Genomic DNA, 13,867 nt, shown 5'->3' with positions numbered 1-13,867 from the left:
ACATCGAAAAAAAAAATTTCATCCCTCAGTTACATGTATGGGGGGCCCCACCCCCAATTCTTTTTTTTACTATTTAGTGTCATATTTTTGTAGCGGTTCATACAACACATATTCCCATCAAATTTCATCACTGTAGTACTTATAGTTTCCGAGTAAATCGGCTGTGACAGACGGACAGACGGACAGACGGACAGACGGACAGACGGACATGACGAAACTATAAGGGTTCCGTTTTTGCCATTTTGGCTACGGAACCCTAATAATGGTGGAAAATTTTACTTGCTATAAATAGGTGTGTATATTGGATACATTAGCTTTAGCTTTGAGGATATAAGCACGGTTGTGTAAAATATGTATTTTGAAGGAGAAGATTTGTCTATTTTTGGATCCTCATTGATCGTATTGTTATTATTGGGAAGGAATATAACCAGTCTTCATATGGAACGTTATGTATCGTAATCAATGATTAAACTATATCCTTGTTAATGAGTTTGTAAACTAAACCAGCCAATGCTTATGCTTTCCTCATCACTAAAGAATTAAATAATTTGATAGGAAAAAATACTAGGTACGAAAGAATGCTTTTGTCAAGCCCTAATTTAAGTCTTTGTTTCTTTGGTCGAAATGAACCCTACAAGTAGAATATTACTATCAGCTTTCGATGCAAATATTTGCTGCATCACTAAATACATTCGCATGATAACATCATTGTCAGATACGTAACCGCAAACCACAATTACTGGACATCACAATCTAAGTCCGCACGGGATTCTAGCGTTCCCAATTAGCCGCACTTGGTTCAACGCTACCTAACTTTCAACTGTCCCTGACCATATTTATATACTATCAGCCAATGACACCGTTAGTAAATTTTCGTAAAGATTCATTCATCAAATACAACAATGTCGAAATTCGGCATACACTGAAAGAATATGCGCACACTTCAAGCTTTTAGTCGGCCGATGATTGGTTTGGGCTCATAAATCAGTATCAAGATGAATGGAAGTATTTAAACACGTAACCAAATCAGGAATCAGGATGAGGATTAAAAAAAATATCTTTTAACATAGGGCCAACTGTCGCACATAGGGGTATTTGATCAATAAAGTCGATCAAAATTATTTATCTGCTATAATTTATTTATTGGCATTAAAATGTACTCAAAAAGTAAAAAAAAAACTATTTTGATTTATTTTTTAACAGGAATTTGAAATAAGTGTAAAAAAAATAATTTGTCTCTATTTGTTTATTGCAATCTTTAACAATTTAGACGTATTAATTAAAAACTTATAAACTAATACATTATTAAATTAATTAAATCGCTTATAACTACTCTTCTTCATCTGAAAGAGAATGCAGAAGATAGTGATATTCACTATCTTCTGCATTCTCTTTATCCTTATCAACTTCGTAGGACATTAACATTTCCCTAGTTTCTAGTTTAAAATTTATTGATTTTTTAGTCACTTTTCGTCTAATACTTGTCAAATATGGGTCTGAAGTTAATAATAATCTATTTAAGACATCTATATTACAGTCAGTTCTACTGAATTTTCTTGCATATTGTTCCCTGAATTTTCGAAAATGTTTATTACGAGCCTCTGCAGCTTCTTCTGATAAGGCCCCTATTGGTAGTATGGCGTGTCTAATAACTGTAGGCCCATGTATTAAAATAATAATGCTTGTAACTGAATTTCTGCACACGTTTCAGTGACCCTATAAGACTCGGCATTTGGATAGCAATCTTGTTTTGCTTTTTGTAAAATGGAATAGCACGGATATAGTTTTTTAGAACTTTCTCTAATTATTTCGTACTGCTTTCTTGTTAATGCAGCTTCCACAAATATAGACAAAGCCTGACTTGGCGATAGTTGCTTAATTTTTGCTTCAGGAGTTGCGCTCTTTCTGAAAGCTTCACGATATTTCCGACCACGTGTTGGGGATGCCATAATATCTTTTATCACGTATGCACCATCCACATTTCCTTTATCACGAAGCGCCATTTGACCTGCATAAATTAGTGTATCTGCTTCATTTTTGCCTCGTAAATGTGATGTCTTCCGACGCTTACTGCAGTCTGTTAGTTCCGCGAACTCTTTGCTTGGCCGACCCGGGGATTTTTCAATATTATTTTTTTTTTCGGTATTTCAAGAGTGCCTTGTAACCAATCATGGTATTTTTTCAAAAATACACTTTCTGTTCGCTTTGCTGTCTGCCACTTAGACTTCATTTCAGACTTGAGACGAGAAAATGTTTGAATAAACTATGATTTTTGATCAGTTGGGAATGAAGAGTCATTAATTATTTCAAACTCCAATAAATCCAACTTTTTTCCGAAATCTGGTTCAGTATATTCCCTCGATTTTCGGAAAACATAATTTCGCGTCACGACCTTTGTACCAGAAGACCCTACAACAAGAGAAATCTGAAATTAACTTAAGTGACCGCAAAATAAAGTTTGTTTTTGTAAATACCACATGCACTTAATTTTCAAAATGTTTTCATTTTGGCACATGTTGGCAGCTATTTTCTTTTAAATTTCTAATATGCATATCTAACAACAGGATGAAAAAGAATTTGACCCGGAAAAGTCCGGAAATACAACAAAAAGACTTTGAAATATTGGAAAAGGCTAAAATCGACTCATCTTTTTAATGTACCCCATAAAAGATGGAGTAAATAATTGTTAAAGGTATATATTACAAAAAAAAATAGTGATATAAATTTTACATACCTTGTTCTGCACCGTCCATAACTAAAATATGATTTATACCGAGTAATCTAACTGTCACGCTTATTTTTAACAATTAAGTTAACTCACTTTCACTGGGTATTAAGTTCGTGCGATCAAGCTTGCGTTAGAAAGACGACTGATTGTGAACGGAATTTTAGCAAGAACAAAAGAGAGTCGAGCGGTTTATTGTCCCCCCGACCCTACCGTTTTGCCAGGTAGCAAAAACTACCTTCTATGAATACTTTGTAATATTCGACTTTTGATCGATTTTTTGGGTTAAATACTCCTATGTGTGTCGGCCGACTGTTTGTGTGGACAGTGTACGCGTAGGCTAAGGAAGAAGTATTTATTGTTTTGACAATTCCAAATGTTTTTTCGACAAATTGGGTCATACATGACATTGGTCGAAAGTACCTGGTCCAAATATACCATTCAAAATGCTACGCTAGTACATTACGAGTTCCGAATTCTGGCGTTAATTAGAAATTCGATGTTCCTAGCACGTTGCCATGTGCAATAAATATAATGGTCGTGTTTATTCTCGGCCTCTGGCTACGAATGGCAATCGAATATTCTGGATACGGACCTAATGTAGTAAATGTAGGCCATTTGCAGTAATTGGTAATGCCAATTAGTTGGTATTATTTTAATGTATAGAGGACTATTTGAGTATAGTTTTCGCAGAACTCATTGGCGGTTTACAGCAAAATTCAGAGCAGAAGTACGCGCATGTGGCCCTCCAAAGACTGATAGGTACCTAAAATGACTCGCGCGATGCTCGGTGTCGACAAAAAGTTTGGCGAGAAGAATACCACTATAGACCTCTATCTCCGTTAAGTACCAACTATACTACGATAGTGGTGTAGAGTGCAGACCACTATGTCTCTGTTAAGTACGCTCATTATTATCAGGCTCACGTGTTACTACATATTTAATGGCTGGAAACAGCTATATTATGACGGTGTGGGAAGAAATTATAGACCATTGTACTCACTTTTTTGTGGTCAGACACAAATATGTTTGAACTAAAGCTGTTATGAGCTTTGGTGTGAATGGACTGGTGATGAATTTAGTTACATTTTCACAGCCCTATCCGAGTTATATTATTTCATCCTTTACAACAGCGCTAATTTAAAATATGGCAGAATTTTCTCTATAATAAAACAACGGAGTGTCGAGTTCTCTCATTATTATAGCAGAATGAAAAAATAACACTCTCTTAATTAAGTTGTAAAAATCCTTTTTGTGAAAATGAATTCAAAATTAGAAACTTGATATATGAAGATTGAATTTGACAATTTCTCTTTCTCTGAATTAAATTGTTTGAGGATTTATTATGCGAGCTAAGCTTGTTGAATTTCGATTTTAGAATTGAACACGGGAATTTTAACAGTCAATTGTTTTATTCTACAACATTCTACTATTTTTTTTACATGTAAATTAGATAATTAAAACAATAAGAATTGGACTTTAATTAGTTCACTACATGTCTCTTACCTCGTGGGAAATTCAAACATTTATGATACAACTCAGGTCAACTATCAGACAAATTAATGAGTCTATGCTCATTGGGGTGAGTTCCAGGTAAAAAGGAGGTTTTGTATCAATAGTTTTAGTAAACACATACGTACATTACCCATAAAGGTACATATAACATAAAACGGAAAACTCCCCCTGACAAACCCCTACAAATAATTATGAAATTACGTATACTGATCGACCCAAAATTAAAACCTACCTGCTTTTGTATCGTGTGTATGAAGTGCTTAAATATTTAATTCAGGATTTAAGTGAAACCGTGGTAAACACCTAGTTTTACCAGCCACCAAACTTCCAAGCTTCATTAGAATTTAATACGAAAAAAAAAAACAAAAGAACGCGTACCTACGTAATTGGGCATAAAAATACAGTTTGTAGATACACAGTCCTTCAAAGAAAACTTGGATAAATTACAATATTCCAAATAAGGCCTCTTTTCTGAACAAAGCAACCAACTTTGTTATTTGAATTCAAAAGTTTCTGTATCAAGTGTAGGTACTATCTCAGGAAATTATATTCGATATTCTTTGAAAAAGTTAAGGTAAACGCTGTTTTATTCCAGTTTTAGAGGAAATAAGAGTGTGTTATTTGTCTTGTGAAGTAGGCAGATATTGTGTTTAAGGCTCTACCTAAAAACTTGTCAAACTTAGGAGTAAGTTCAATTAATACCATGCTGAAAACCTGCATCAAAATCAGTTGATTAACGAACGTCAGTTAATCGGGCACAAACATACACACATATAGGTCAAATTAGGAACCTTCTTTTTTTAAGTCGGTTATGTTGTCGTCTATCATGATTAGAACTATAAACCGAACTTTTATTGCACTTTATTCATTTAATTCCAATAAACTCACAATTGATCGTTACTCCTTTAATCACCTATAAAACAAATAAACTGCTTTCATGTACTTAAAAACGGACAGTGAACATAAAACTAATCTTCGAGACGATTCCTATAAACGGTACAATTTCCTTCGAGTATCGATAACCTAAGTATTGGACGGAGTGAGTAACAAACTTTGACAAAGTTAGCTCTCTCTATACAATCAGCCTAAATAGTGAATGCTCATTGGTCGATATCAACCCCACATGCCTATTTGAACCTTAACGTCATTAAAATAAGGTATATTTACGTATGATACAGGGAGTCTGAACATCTGTTACTTTACCATGGTTTTAATAGCAGGGTGTTTTATAAGGGAAAATTTAAGAGTTTTTATTCACTTGTACAACAGGCATAAAAGTTTAACTGGCACAAACATCTGTTGTATAATTACGTGCCTAAAATAAAGTGTGTGTATTTTTGTAGAACGTAAAATAAAGTTAGGTACTTTTTAATTAATAACCTGAACCAAAATACTGACCCTTCTAGTGCAAAAATCTGGATCTGATTAAGCAGTAAATAGAAAAAAAAAAACAGGATGAAATTGATGTTTTTTTTGAAAAAAGCAGACCGATCCGAGTGTCTGCAAAGAATAAACCATTTTTAGGCCGTATACAGAAAGAAAGCTGGAAGAAGCTGGAACTTATAAGCGCTTATCGGCGCTTGACAGTGCTGGTAACCCGCGCAGGAAAGCCAGCTTCTTCCAGCCCACTTTCTGTATACGGCCTAAGTTTTGACGTTGGTAAAAGAAGGAAGCCCATCAAAAGTTAACTTTCCTACACACCGTGATGCAATCATAAACAACACCAGTAGTTTATATTTCTTCAAAAACAAAATAATACGTTGTTCGAAAAAATAAAAACATGTTTTGACAAACGCACTCCATTTATGTTATATACTCCGTGACGTACATACACGTTGGCCCTCAAATCCCAGGTGAGGCGACCGACACTGACACGACGGCAGGTATCAATAATTCAGGACACAATCTGGCCGCCCACGGATATTATTTTAATAAAACAGCTTGCAATAAAAGAGACGAGAACTTTGTAAGGGTGTGTCCTACGTGAGCAAAGAGAATGCGAAGCGATCTGAAGCTAATTCAAGGATGTACGCTGCGCTGTACCGCACCACGTCACGTAGGACAGTTCAAAAGAAATCGACTGTTTGTTGTTTTTTCGTCGCGCCGCCGCGTCGCTTTGCGTTCGCATCCAAAAATCCAGATCCACAAATAAAAAATAGGACCAAAGAGTAAGGAAAGGTAGCAAGTCAGGCGCCTTCTTCTAGGTAAAATTCGTACGGTGGGCATGACCAAAACGATCAGTTACAATTGAACTAACGAGGCGTCAGGGTTCTTTGAGACATTTTTGATTTCGGTATTACAAAAAATGTTCTGACTCTAAAGAAGGCATACTTATAGTCATTTTGTGCTCCATGCATAGGACGCATCGTTATTTTTGTTAACTTCAACTCTGAAAATATATTTTACTATGATTAAGTACCTATGCAAGTGTATATTTTTAGACAATACTTTAGGTATCATTTTTCCACTCTTATAATGGAGCCTTGGTACATTACTTCAAGCTCGTGTTTTAAAATTATAAAAGGTATATTCATCCCAATTTGTGTAGGTACTTTACTTTGTTTTCATGCATTTTATAGTAAAAATTCATGCAATATTTTCTAGTTTTAGCATATTAAATACTAGCTTCTGCCCGCGACTTCGTACGCGGATAAAGTCCCTTATGCCAGCGACTACGGGGTCAGCAAAATCAAAGATCTGAACCGTCTGATATTGAATTTTAAGGGCCCGTTGATTTGAAAACAACGGAATACGCATAGCCATTAGAAACGTTCCATATATTTAATTTTTGTACTTCAACGGCAAAAGCACAGCAGACTAAACAAAACGCTGAGAACTGAACCGCAAAAGACGTGACCATAGGGATAAAAGTAATGATTCTAATTAATCCGCATTTAAGTTGTGTGTGGCAAAAATATTACACGTATTAATACGTTAAAAAACATTAAATGTTACTGAGATGACAAAGTCGTGGTGACTTAGTGGAAGTCGTGGTGGTTTAGTGGGTAGAGAACCAATCTCTCAAGTATGAGCGTACGTCTTTGATTCCAGGTCTGGCAAGTACCTGCCAATGCAACTTTTCTAAGTTCGTATGTACTTTCTACGTATATTTTGGATACCAATGACCGTTATTTGGAGGGGATGTTAAACTGTAGGTTCCGGCTGTCATTGAACATTCTTGGCAGTCGTTATGGGTAATCAGATGCCAGTAAGTCTGACCAGTTTTACCAAGGGGTATTAGATTGAGCGGGTAACCGGGTTGTGGAGCTCAGATAGGCAGTCGCTCCTTGTAAAACACTGGTACTCAGTTGCATCGTGACTGGAAGTCGACTCTAACATAATTGGGACAAAGGCTCTTGAGATAATAACGACAATAACAATGAGATATAAGCACCGCAGGACATCTGAGGCTGATGACGGGGAGTAGCGACCCCGGTGGGCTATATATACTGAGTTCTCCAGGGAGAGTATACTGTCCCCCATCTCCGGCCGGTCGGAGTGACCCATGACGGGGGTAGGTCTCACGCCTCTGGCTTGGCTTGGCCGTCCAGAGTGGAGTCGCTAGAGCAGGGTTAGTAGCCCTGCTCGGAGGATAGGTGCCTCGTGGTAAGTGACCCACAGGGAACGCGTAATCTGCGTTTAAAATCCGCCGAGGTATCCTCACACTTCAGCTTCTTGTTGCTATACAGTGACCGATTCCCGGGGGCCCAGTAAGTGAGCTGGCGGGTCTCCACCTGCCATTTTTACCACTTCACCATTTTTACATGTATCTAATACATTGTCATCGGCAGGTGCCATAGTTCCCGTAGTTTCCCCATTCCTAGTCCATTAGCATCCCATCACAATAGCCCAAGTAGTTTTCATCTAGAGTTAGCAATGGTATAGCACAGAACCGGGGATTGTCTTTTTTTTAACGACGTCCACCGGGGATTGTCCTTGGGTTCATTTCTATAGTGTATAAAGGAATAATCATCGGTTTTGTTTCACCATTTCATTAAAGTTGTCTCAAAAGGGCTTCAGGGTGTTGGCTTCGGCCCCACGTTTGCCTCCCAAAAATTCGGAACTCTGTAGTCCCGAGGTCTGGAAGAGACATACAAAATAATAATGAGATATAACGCAACAAATTCGGAGAGTGGGGGCTCGTGACGCTACGTCTAGGTATGTAAAATTTCAAAATTCAAGCGTGTTATATCTTCGTTATTATTTGTTTGTGAGAAGGAGAAAAGAAAAAATACGTGTCCATTATTTTAGGATTATCTAAAAGACGGACTAATCTAGGTGTCCCGACATTATAAGTGTAGTATTGCTCTTGAAGTTCCACATCAGGTGTTCCAGATCTTCGATGTATATACGTCAGTAGAAAGTGCTTATCAGGTTGAACCACTTTTGCTAAAACGTCATATCTTTATATGCTATAGTCTAGCTGGGCTCCTGGCGTTCCACATCAGGTGTTTTACATCTTCAATTTTTATAAGTCAGCAGAGAGTGCTTATCAGATTGAACAACTTTTGCTAAAACGTCACACCTCTATATGCTATAGTCTAGCTGGGCCCTTGGAGTTCCACATCAGGTGTTTTAGATCTTCAATTTGTATAAGTCAATAGAAAGTGCTTATCAAATTGAACAACTTTTGCTAAAACGTCATACTTGTATATGGTACAGAGAAGCTGGGCACTTGGGGTTCCACATCAGGTGTTCCAGTTCTTAAAATTTATTATCTCAGCTGAAAATGCTCATCATATGAAACAATTTTTGCCATGGCACCATTTTTGTATCTCTTATAGTTTTGTTGGTCTGTTGGTGTTCTGCATCAGGTCTTCAAGTTTCGAAGATAAATTATAGCATATATGTTGACCAGGCTTAATACTGATACAACAAAGAAAAAATCATTGAAATCCGTTCAGTAGTTCCGAAGATTAGCGTGTACAAACAAACAGACATACAGACATACAGACATGCAGACATACAGACATACAGACAGAATTTTTTTTTTTGGATTTGTGCTCCATTACTGTTTCTAAACCCCACCCAATTATTATTTTTTAAATATATTCAATGTACAGACACAGTTTTTTTACAGATTTATTATATGTATAGATGAAAAATATTGCTACGCTAGGTATTTTAATCTTATGAATTTATGAAAAGAAACATTTTTAACCACAACCAAAAATGCTAATTTACTCAGTTCTTTTACGATACTTTTGTCAAAATAAAATCGCAACAATTCGTTTGTCAGTATTGGTTATCTACTAATTGACAAGCATCATTATGGTTTTCCGATCAGTTCCCGCGGTCTCGTGCATAATGACAACTTAATGATTTTTGGCTTTTTATGAACGTATCGCTACCGCGGGTACTTTTAAACAAATTAATCAATTCTGTGGTGTTAAGGCAAAAGGGGATGAGTCAGAAATTGTGAAAAATGAGTTAATTATACAGTTGGGTAGAAAATTTTACGAACTATCATGGTAAAAAGGAGATAAGTGAATATAATGTATTTTATTTCGTGAATCTCCAATAAAAAATACGAGTCTAGTCATAAATAGCAAAACCTAAAAAGTAAAAAGGAGTTTTGTCTAGTTATCTTCTTATTGCATACGTGATCCTTTATTTATAAAATTAGGTATAATGAGATAAGTCGACTTGTGCCTAAATTCATATTCGTCGTTCCGCGTTAGTTGCATTTCGCGCGCGAAGTTGACTTCTTTTTACTAGTGCAACGGTGCAAAAAATCCTAAAATTATGGTTTACGTGGGTAATTTGAGTGTTGAAACCTACAGAAATGAATAGAATTAACAAGTTCGATTTAACGTAAGTATGATGGATTTAAAACCTTTAAATTATGAGCTGATTCGGATCTGGAGGACTACCAGTATGGTTTCCGTAAAGGGCGTTCAACAGTTGACGCTATACTGCTTCCTCCACGCATGCGCGTGAGGGTCCTGGCGGGCCTGGCGGAGGAAGCAGTCGACCGGGGCGAGGTGGTTTTGGCGGTGTCGCATGACATTGCTAACGCGTTCAACACCCTGCCCTGGAATATCATAAATGAGGCGCTCCGTTATCATGGAGTGCCAGGGTACCTCCGTCGCATAATCGGGGCCTATTTATCCGAAAGAGCTGTCATGTACCCGGGTCGAGAAGGATGGGGTCGTCAGAACATCTCTTCCTCAGGGGTCGGTTCTCGGCCCTCTCCTGTGGAACATTGGCTACGATTGGGTCCTGCGCGGTGCGCTTCTCCACGGCGTCAGCGTGATATGTTACGCTGATGACACGCTAGTCACAGCACATGGGTAGACGTACCGGCAGGCGGCCATTCGGGCCACAGCCAGTGTCGCGCAGGTCGTGGGTAGGTCTTGGCCTTGCACAAATCCGAGGCCCTTTGCTTCCATGGGCCAAGGAAGAAGCCACCTCCGGGGTCCAGTATCGTGGTGGGAGGGATTACCATTGCTGTGGAGCCGACAATGAAATACCTGGGACTCGTTCTCGAAAGTCGTTGGGACTTCGGGCCACACTTTCAGCGACTCGCTCCTCGGTTATTGGTCGCAGCTTCAGCGCTCTCACGCTTGTTGCCCAACCTCAGGTGACCCAATACCTCCTGCTGGAGGCTCTATATGGGGGTCGTGCGGGCTATGGCGCTTTACGCCGCGCCAGTATGGGCGAACACCCTGACGGCACGCAACCTTGCAGTGCTGCGAAGACCACAGCGAGCGATGGCCATCAGGGTTATAAGAGGATACCGCACGATCTCCTTCGAAGCTGCATGCCTCCTAGCCGGATCCCGGGACTTCGAGACCGACAGCCCTCGCGTCACTCTATACATGGCGCGAGGAAGCGGTGGGGCGGGCCGAGCGCCTCGTGCCTCAGCAAGTTGAGGTGCGCAGGGCAGAGCTCCGCCTAGACCTCATTGCGGAATGGGAGCAGCGACTTGCGCGACCCACGGCAGGGCACGCCGCTCTCGCGGCGGTAAGGCCCATACTGAAGGAGTGGCTGGAGGGACGCCACGGCGCCCTCAGCTTACGGCTGACACAGGTCCTTACCGGACATGGGTGTTTCGGAAAGTTCCTGTGTCGCATCGGTCGGGAGCCCACGCCCGAATGCCACCACTGTGGCATCTGGGGCAACGCAGCGCCGTGACCTAGCGGCAGCAGTAGACGCTGCGGGAAGTCTTTCGCTGCCGGCTGTCGTGTCCTGCATGGTCGGCAGCGAAGATGGATGGAACGCCGTCGCCTCCTTTTGTGAGGATGTGATGGTTTTAAAGGAGGCGGCGGAAAGGGAGAGAGAAGCTGCTTCCTCTCTCCCCGCCCGCAGCAGACGTGGAGGACGTCGCAGGCTGACTGATCTCCGGCCACCATAGGGCGCGGCCTGCGGTCGACAGACTAGGGGCGTCTTCGTCCGATCAGAAACAGGCCTCGAAACGGTGGCGTTGTGTTGCGAGCGCCTCTTTTAGTGGAGCTTGCTGTGGCCGCTGGGTGACGGCCACAGCGGATGACGGGGCCCGCCTTTGAACATCTGGGGGGCCAATACCTGTCGGGGGTGCGGAAGAATGCTTTGGCGATACCCGTGCCCTCGACAATAGGTAATTGAAGGCAACACTGGGTGGGTTTTTAGCCGGTAAGAGTTCGGCACACCCCCTCCACCGACCCCAGGTGGAGGGAAGACCATGAGGACCATGAGGACCAAAAAAAAAAGGTATATACGTAAATAATAATAGCAAATAAAGAGACGAGTCGTTCTAGGATTTTTTTTAAATTTGTACCGTGTTATGGAAAAAGGAGATATGTCAGTTATTTTAATAATTAACAAATAAAATTAATTTTCGGGTACATAGAAAAGACGACTAAATTAATAAATGAAAATTAAAACAGAGTTGTGTTAATTATTTCTATACACTTTTGATTAAACTGCATTTTTATTACAAAACAAACACGCATTTTTTTGATTAGCCCCTGGTGAAAAGTTGTGTTTTTTGACTCATCCCCTTTTGGCTTAACACCACAGAATTGTAATCAGTAATCTGTACTCGCTGTCAACGATATAATAATACTGAGAGACAACCAAGTATGTGTAATAATAGTTACTAGTAATGAAAATATGTAGTTTTATCACTGCTAAATTGCTGATAATGTGTTAACGAAATACAATTAATACATTTTGGAGTTAAAGTCAGAGCACAGATACTAATATAATAAAGCCGAAACATTTTTTTGTTTGCTTGTTTCGAAAAATTCTTTCACTTTTCGGAAGCTTAGGCTATGTCCATAACATAGGCTACCTATATATTTTATGCGGGTACAGAAAGAAACTCCCCCAGGACGCGGGAGAAACCACGGGGAAACAGCTAGCCTTTATAACAATGAATTATTCCCAGCTTGTAATACAACCTTCTAAGATTACAAGCTGCATACTGTTATACACTAGTGCGACTGCATAAATGAGGTTGGTAATGCTTATGCAACTGAATGCAGAACACATGCATACATTTGGGTGAATGACGAGGGCATCCATCTGGGAGATATCATCTAATCTGCATCACTAGATTATGTAGAGCAATTTCCTGACACAATTCTGGTCTGGTAATATGTATAGATTGTTCTCTATGTTTGAACCATTAACAATATAAAGTTAACCATCTAAAATTGAAACGCTGGATTTAAATTTCGCATTGCCATCCAACGTGGCAATGTCACCAGTATATCGGGTGACAGCGATGAGGACCAATTTCGACTCCATTAATTTATTAGTTTTAACTTCGTATTTTAAATGTAAATATACATAGTTTTAGTTCTGTACAAAATAAATTCAATTTTTATGTCCTTAGTTTGAAATTAACTAAATAATTATAAAAAAAAGCAAATGAGATATTTAAAACAACAATTGTTGTTGTCAGTTTATTTTGATGAAGGCTAAATATGATCTCTAGAGGCCTAAGACTCTGAAACAGGCTTTGCAGAGGTTCTTTTTTGAAGTTAAGGAAAAGGAAGAACGAGCCACGAAATGAAACTTATCCATTACTAAAATTAGTTTCTCTAGCAATGATTATAAGATACCAAACGTATCTAGAGATTTTTTCCTCATAGGTATTTTGAACTCTTCTTGACCTTCGCAAACAAAGGATTTACCTATGAGGTCAAAGCCTACCAAAATATCAAATATATTAACCTAAATGTAACCATTTGATTTTATTTTCTGAACCAGTATTTTTAAACTGATATAATATTTTTTGCCCCTTCTAAGTAGCGTTGTGTGTTTTTTTCGTTTTCCTTTGTCTTTGTTCTACTGGCCTGTATTTATAACCACTAAAGATTGAGCATTTTTGTAAAGTTATAAACGCGAATGTTTTCTCCTAACTAGGGTAGAAACTTTTATTAATTACTCTTCTAGGACATAGCTAAACTAATTTTGCCAAAGTCTGGCATGCAAATAGCCTTGGCATGGAGAATGATCCGAGTACACTAACTGCGGATTGCAATAACCGATCCATGTGACATGCCATCAACCAACCATCCGATGAGCGATTGAAATTTGACACAATTTATATGAAGCTAAGGTCTAAATTAAATCTCCAATCGCTAAACAACGCATGGATCGTGTATTGTAATCTGCAGCAAATCTCAAGACGAGCGT

General features: G+C 39.0%; 2 protein-coding genes and 1 pseudogene across 3 annotated transcripts in view; all 3 read left to right on the top strand.

Moving 5' to 3' along the window:
• The window catches only part of LOC110377229 (annexin B9), a 367,919-nt gene that overhangs the window by 300,315 nt on the left and 53,737 nt on the right, over positions 1–13,867 (top strand). The window lies entirely within an intron of this gene.
• LOC110377212 (uncharacterized) overlaps positions 1–13,867 on the top strand; it is a 90,944-nt gene that overhangs the window by 49,155 nt on the left and 27,922 nt on the right. The window lies entirely within an intron of this gene.
• Positions 10,171–12,035, top strand: LOC135118565 (uncharacterized; annotated as a pseudogene).

The sequence above is a fragment of the Helicoverpa armigera genome, chromosome 23, assembly GCF_030705265.1.
Source record: "Helicoverpa armigera isolate CAAS_96S chromosome 23, ASM3070526v1, whole genome shotgun sequence".
In the NCBI taxonomy this organism is placed as follows: Eukaryota; Metazoa; Arthropoda; class Insecta; order Lepidoptera; family Noctuidae; genus Helicoverpa; species Helicoverpa armigera.
The sequence above is the reverse complement of the archived record's forward strand: the minus strand, read 5'-3'. Positions and strand labels throughout refer to the sequence as shown.